Below are 7,368 nucleotides of genomic sequence, written 5' to 3'. Positions count from 1 at the left end.
GTACTCTCTTTCACTCTTTTAGTCTAAGAATGCAAGGAGAGTCAGTTCTGCCAGTTTGTAGGGAGCACACAGTTGGTACTTCATGAACAGTCTCTTTCTTTCATTTTCTGGCAGGTTTCAGTACTGCATTTAGTAAGAGCAAAGTGCTATTGGATGCCTGGGAAGGAGTGTTGGAGGAGGCCAAACCAACAGCCTAAAGTGCTGGAGTTCAGCGCAGAAAAAGATCCTGATTCTCACGCAACTAATAGTTTGAATAGGTTTCTGCTGGCTGTACAAGCTAGTTTCCTTCCTGAGAAAACAGAGCTATTTATTTTTTGTTTTCTAATAAAACTAAGCTAAAGTAATTTGTCTTGGAGTTGGTCTGCTTTACAGGAAGGAATCATCTTGTAGCTATGAAGTTGCTGGTTTATATTAGTTGTAAACATCACCCAGCACTATCATTTTTTCTTACAGCAGTATTTTGTGTTGTAACACAATTACAAATATTAAAAGATATCCGTGTGTTGGGTCCCAAATAATAACTTACCTAAGGGAAGACAGATGCTGTTCTCTCTGCAAGCTTACCCCTTTCTCCAGATGTAGGGCTTTTAAGGAGTTCCTAGTCTTTGCAGCTGCAAAATACATCTTAATATGAAGAGAGTATAAACTTACTTAGTGCTCTGTTCTTACCTGAAGGCAAGGATGAGATAGTGCCAGTGCTTTTTTTCACTGCTTGTCTTTTTGGTACCTAGAGCTTTGTTCTTTTCAAACCTTTGCTGCAAAAGGCGAACAGTAAACTAAGTGTTTATCAAATGGAGGTCTACCAATGGTTGGTCATGGTCCGTAAGGCCATGGCAGTTGCCTGCAGAGCTGGCTTACTTCTTTCATCTTGTCAATTAAGTGAGAGTATGGGTCTTAAATTCCTGGGATTTAAAGTAATTAATGATCCAAAATGTTTAGGAAACACAGGAGTGATGCACTGGGAATGGCTTTATGAACCAAGAAGTTGGTGCAGTGACAAGCTGGGTAGGTTGGCCCTGCAACAGCTTGAAAGCTACTAAGGGAATGCACTAGCAGGCAGGGAAGGGGTGGTGGGTGGGCAGGAGAGTATTTCCAGGATCTTGGGAGGGGAAAACTAGAATGAAAGCAAGAAACAAGGTGGTCATCAAAAGTTCGTTGATTGAAAGAGAGAAAATTACATTCTTAAGCAGTGATTGTAGGATGAAACAGGTTAGAAAGTACCTCAGGCAGCATCTAGCCTAACCTTGCACTGAAGTAGAGAGAGCTTTGAGGCCAGGTAAGCTTGCTTGGGGCTTTATCCAGCCCGGTCTTGAAAACCTCCAGGGACAGAAACTGCACAATCTCTCTGTGCAGCCTGTTCCACCACTTTGTTGTTCTTACTGTGAAAAAGTTGTTCTTTGTAAAAATGATGAAATGCCTGATTCTGTTCTTCTCATTCTGAGGAGTTACTAAGATGGGGAGGATGAGGGGAAGGTGTGGTCTTTCTTGCACTGCCCATGATGGAAGCCTTGTGGGGCATGGTGATGGTCATGGTGGGGTCTTCTCTACGTGTGGGTTTAGGAGAAGAAGCCACACAAGTCAGCCCAGGTGGTAGATTCAGTACTGCAGTTATTTAAAATACAAATTGAACTCCTGTCACTCAGTGGATAAATATATTTCATTGTTTGTGTACATTAAGTTAGGTTCCTTAAAATAGGATCTCATTAGCAGGAATCTGTGATGGCAGATCCCAGGTCCGGTGGGGAAGCAAATACTTCTCAAGTGGTGCTTGTAAGCAGCATATTTTATGGACACTGAAGTTGCATGATAACTCTCTCTGTACTTGAGAAATACTGAGTGTACTTACAGCTGTACTGGGATTATGGTGAAGTAAAAGCCACTTTTCCCTTTTGCACTTATTCTAATGAAAGATTCCATAGGTGCAGCTGTGGTGTAAACACCTCAAAGCTATTTGTGCTGTTAATGGAGCTCACTAGATAACATAATTATACTTAAAAGCTTTTCCTTCTTATGTACCAAGCATACATGTTGGAATGTACTGGTTAATTATAATTTGCAGTGTCTAAAAGCAACAATGGATGGTGGAAGTGTATTAAGGTTTTGGAGAGAAATTGCAATGGGTGGATCATGAGTATAGAATTTCTCTGCATCTCCAAAACTCAACACCATTAAAAGGCTTATTTTTGACATAGAATCAGGTATTGATTTGGTGACAGCAAACTGCTGAAGAGTCTGAAGGTTTGTATTTTATCAGATTTGGGAACAAATTGTAAGATGAAGTGAAAATCATGAACTTAATTCTTCTAAAGATGTACTTTCAAAACATAGGCTATTTACCTTCATATGGGGAAGACACACCAGTGCCTTTTTTATTAATGTGATGTGCTTCCTTCTTACATACTATAGGTGGAGCAGGTATCTGGGTCAAATCCTGACATTAGTGAAATCACTGGCAAAACTGATTGGTTTTGATAGAGCAGGGATTTCACTAAAGAAGTCTATTTGTGAGAGGAACTTTTGTCTTTGGGGGCCAAAATGCAAAAGATACAGAGGAATTTTCAAGAGATGCAATGAAATCAGAAGTCTTTCTAGCGTTTTATTTCAAAGTGATAACTGGTTTCTTGTTTCTTATTATTGAATCAATTATAACAGCTGAAAACAATTTATTTTTCCATAATACTGAAAAATATTTTGTAGCTATGCTAAGAGAAGACCAGTGTGTTCTTACCATCTGTTGTCAACTAAAGAGAAGTGAGTATGTTGAGGATGATAAAGCTCAGTTGGGTTTGTACTTGGAGCTCTAATATTTACATGTATAATTGGTCTTGCTCTGTGACTGTTTGAATTTCTTATCATAGTCATAAAGAAAAAAACCAAAAGAGAGAAAGATGCCAACTGATAATACTGCTGTGATAACATGTAATTACATACTGGCTAACATACTTTGGGGAGAGGAATTTGATATTAAGCCAGGGAGCCTAGATATCTGGAGAGATCGGAGAAGTAGATTCCTGACTGATAAAAGCAGTCCAAGAACTGCCAGGAGGAGCTGTGGCAGCTCACACTAGCTGCAAATTTCCCCCAGGATTGCTGTTTCCTAAACCATCATTAGTTTGCCATAACCTCCCATGGAAATATCTCTACTCCATCGCCCTCCCAATGACTCATTTGGGTGACTGTTTCTCTGGTGTCTGCTTGGCACCGAGAGGCTTCTCCAGATTAAGCTGCCAGCAGCCAGCACGGCTCTACAGAAAAGCTCGGGCAACCGAGTGGCTGCTACAGGTAGAACATGCTTTTGAAAAGGCAATGTACTATTTTTTCTGATTTTTTTGACATATTGGCAAAATGACTGTGGCACTGTGTAATTAGCCCAAAAAGCACTTCAGGACACTAATGCAAAAACATTTTTGTTCCATCTTGTCCTTTGGAGTGTGTTTTTTAAAGCCTATCCTAGCTGCAACAATAAGGATAAACGCAGTAAGGTCTGGCATCTGCTTTTCAAACTAGCAGGTAGTGTTTTCTGTTTTACAGAACTGTGAAGTATATTTTGCTTTCAAATAAAGTAATCCAAACGAGGAGTGACTGACTGTCAATTTAGGTGTTGGATTCAATGTTATATTTTAAACTTAACCTGTTGCATCTCTCTCTCGCCTCCATGTAAAGTTATGCTTAGCAATGCTAATCCCTTTATGAAGACAGCTCACAGAGATAACCTTTGGTCTTGGCTTTTTCTTGCACATCAGGTCAGATAACATGGAGGTCTCCATCAGACAGTACAGTCTCCACAAGATCCTACACAGTCCAAAATTGTAAGGGGTTTTGGTTCTGGTGCTGTCTTCATTCTCCCTTGAAAGCAAACTCTGGAGTTCCCTGGCCTTTGCATTGCAATGGAAAAAGGGGAGATGTTTGTATACCTGTTCGTTGTCTGCTATGAACTGTTGTTTACTAGAGAATAACTGTATACTTAAGGTAAACTGGAATATTGGTGATAAATTCTATTTTTTCAGAGTGTTGCTGGTTTGCTGTGGCTACCAGCTCCATTATCCATATTTGAAAATACTTTTCCTTTTTTTTTTTGTTACAAAAGTCAACCCAGCTCTTGCTGTCTGTTAAGAGCAGTGGTGAAAAACTATTTTTAGTATATCTTGGAGGAAGTGACATTTTATGGCACTTTATAGTGATTAATCTGACTTAGCCTGATGCTGTCTAGAAATAATTGTAAATTACATCTGGTGGCACAAGGTGCGGTGCAAACAGAGGAGTTAAGCCACTTGAGCTGAGCGGAGGGACCGGAGCAAGGTCAGTGCTGGATGTGGCATGGGCTGAGGGACAGATGAAACAGGCAGTGTCTGGGTCAGGGGAGTTAGTCAGCGAGGAGAGAGGACTTCCATCTTCTCCCAGACTCTAGTTGAACTGCTTCAGCTTCAGCCCTAGGCTCTCCATCATTTGGAGTCTCTGGTTGTTACTTCTCCTTCATACAGCAGCACAGGCTTTTTCCTTTTCCACTTGCCCCAGTGTCATTGTATTATATAGAATACCTGTTGTGCCCTGGATGTAGGAGGTTCAGTAACACAGAATGAATAAGAATTACTTTGTAGTGACCCAGAAAAGTGATTTGTCATAATACCTGTTTTAATGTGGAGAGCCACCAATAATTTTCCTCTTCGAGATTGCGTGATACAGATGATGACTAATTAACCTGCTTTCTCTGTTGCCATTGTTGGGAGTGGGAGAAGGAGGAAGGTGGTTGTTGTGACTGCTGGAATGCTGAGGTGGCTTTGCAAGAGTTTGGATTGCCAGGTGTTCCATGAGGAAGTGAAAAAAAGAAAGAACTGGGTTTAACATGTGCAAGTCTGTAAAAATGAAGTTTCTCCTATGAAAGCATATTCTCCAGTAAAGAAGTACATAGACATGTGCTGTGTGATTAGATTGAGATACAAAGAGCTTTTTTTTTTTTTCTTAGTGTCATCAAAATATTTAGCTGTCCCACTGACAAGAAAAAACTACTACACAGTTCACTGAAATGCATTCAAACTCAGGAATTTGCAACAAGGATTTCCATTATGAAAAATAACTACTCTAAAAATAACAGGAGCTGCCTCCACTCCAGTGCAGTAGCTGTGATGTGGATCGGGTGTGGGCATGCTGGATGTTCCTGGCTTACAGTAACAGCAGACCTTTCTTGTCTGCTGCCATGTTTCGAAGCCCAAAGTTATCATGTGCTATTTTTATTTGAAGTAATCTTAGTATACTAAAGTACTTAATGGCTTAAGGTTTTATGACACCTGGATAAACATTTTTTGAACTGTGTTCTAGTTTTAGAGGCGCATTTCCTATGAAGAGTTTGAAATTGAGGTTGAGGATCATATAACCTGTCTGGCAAACAGTTTCAAGCAGGGTATAACCGAAAATTTAGATGGACAAGCTTAAGAATATAATACAACAATGATTTATAAATCACACTTTTGGGCTTTTTTATCAAAAGCCACATGATAAATTTGAGAACTGGTTCCTAATATCTGTGTCCTGATGCGAATGTGATCTGGTTGGAGCACTGTTGCAGGACTGCTCTGCTACAAGCCCATTAGATGTTGATGATTTGACTTCACTGTGGCCTGACAGAAACATGGGGATATGCTATTGAGATCAGTTTACATGATTAGGCCTCCAGATGGAAAAAATATGGTTGTTCTTATGTGCCTGGGTAAGCACGCACATTGAAGCTTATAAGCATGGTAATATGATTATCAGGAATATAAATACACACATTTCTGTTTCATTGTTACTCAATTTATGATGATATATGGTGCTTTCTGCTCTTCAGTAACAGCATGATAAAATTTTGTATCACTGTGTTCTCCACCTTCAGTATATTCTCTCTGGGAGTGTGTGCGTAAAGGAGTTTAGGTCATTATTTAATACAATAAAAAAGCAGGACTTTGAAAATTGTAGGTGGGCATGAGGAGAGTCAATAGATGATAGTGAAAACGGTACCATGCTTGTTATAATATTAAACTGAGAGTACATGAGTAGTCTCTTGACTGCTGGCTGTTGCTAAACCTCTCACAGCTGAAGATGCTTTGTGTAGTGCTGATAAGTATGATGGAAACAGATGAAGAAAAGAAGGAGGAGATAAAGGGTCCAATTTCTGCCCTGCTTACATGAAAAACTTCACAAGTCTAAGGCACAAAGTTTATTTATACTGGACAGCGTGTCCCGTAGGCTTAAACAAGAAAGGAAAGAGCAACTTTTGTCATTCCATCACAAGTTCAGGTGAGTTGAGCCTCCTGGTCCTTACAGTGCCAGTAGCAAGTCAGCCCTGCTGTGCAGAGCTTGCTTTCTGCTCAACTGCAACCCCAGTCTAACTTGATGAAGGAAAAATGGGATTTGAGAGCACTTACCATGAGAGCTCATTGCACCACAGTAGCACAGTTAAAAGTTCCGTCAGTGACTGTACATCCACAGCTAGAGCTTTGGTGAAAACATGTGCTAGGTCTGATTGCATAGAATTATATTGCACTTCAGGAAAAGGGCATTTTAGGCTTTTAAGGTATTTTGCTTGCCAGAATAATCTTACTGGTCATAATAAATATCTCTCATTGCTGTAGAATCTGTAGGTTTTTATGTACTTACAGCTGGGGAGATGTTTGGATGTTTAGTGTTTATCTGTGTCTGTTACAGTTCTGAAACACGTTCATCCTCTTTGTTTTTTGTGCTTGCAGTCTTGTAGCAGGGGCTTCCTACATATTCCAACTTGGCTGAAAGGGTTTGTAGTGCAATCCTAGGGATGGAGTGCAAATAGAAGATACTTGTGTTCTACTGTTAAGTTGAGGATCATCTTTCTTCACCATGCCCATGAGACATATTTCATACTGTTATCAATATTACTGCATAGATTAAATGTAGCCTTCAGCCATACAGAATAATTTTTAATACTTGTAGGTTTTGAAGCTTTCAGCAGTTGGCCAGGATGATGCAGTTTCTCTGAAAGCTGACAATAAACACTTTGCATTTCAACTTAAAATGTATACTCTGTGAAGATGAAAAGAGGAAAAATCTTGGCTTATACATAAGTGTATTTGTATCCATACATGAGACGCAGCAGAAAATGCAGGTTGTGATTTTCACCCCTTTATTAGGCGTTTTTTCTCAACCTAGAATTCATAAATAACCATTGTGAAATGGGGAAAGGTGGGGACAGACTGCTCGTTGTGTGTTAGTTGTGGTTTCTGTCTGCAAGTTTCCATTTTCTGGATAACTGTATCTTTACTCTTCAAAAACTCAATGCTTTAAGAGTGTGTTGTGGGAATATGTCATGTTTTATATAGAAATTGGGAAGAACAGGTTTCCACATGCATTGTTATATCA

Source organism: Chaetura pelagica, unplaced genomic scaffold, assembly GCF_000747805.2.
Source record: "Chaetura pelagica isolate M959 unplaced genomic scaffold, ChaPel_1.0 scaffold135, whole genome shotgun sequence".
NCBI lineage: Eukaryota > Metazoa > Chordata > Aves > Apodiformes > Apodidae > Chaetura > Chaetura pelagica.
This window is presented reverse-complemented; position numbering follows the sequence as displayed.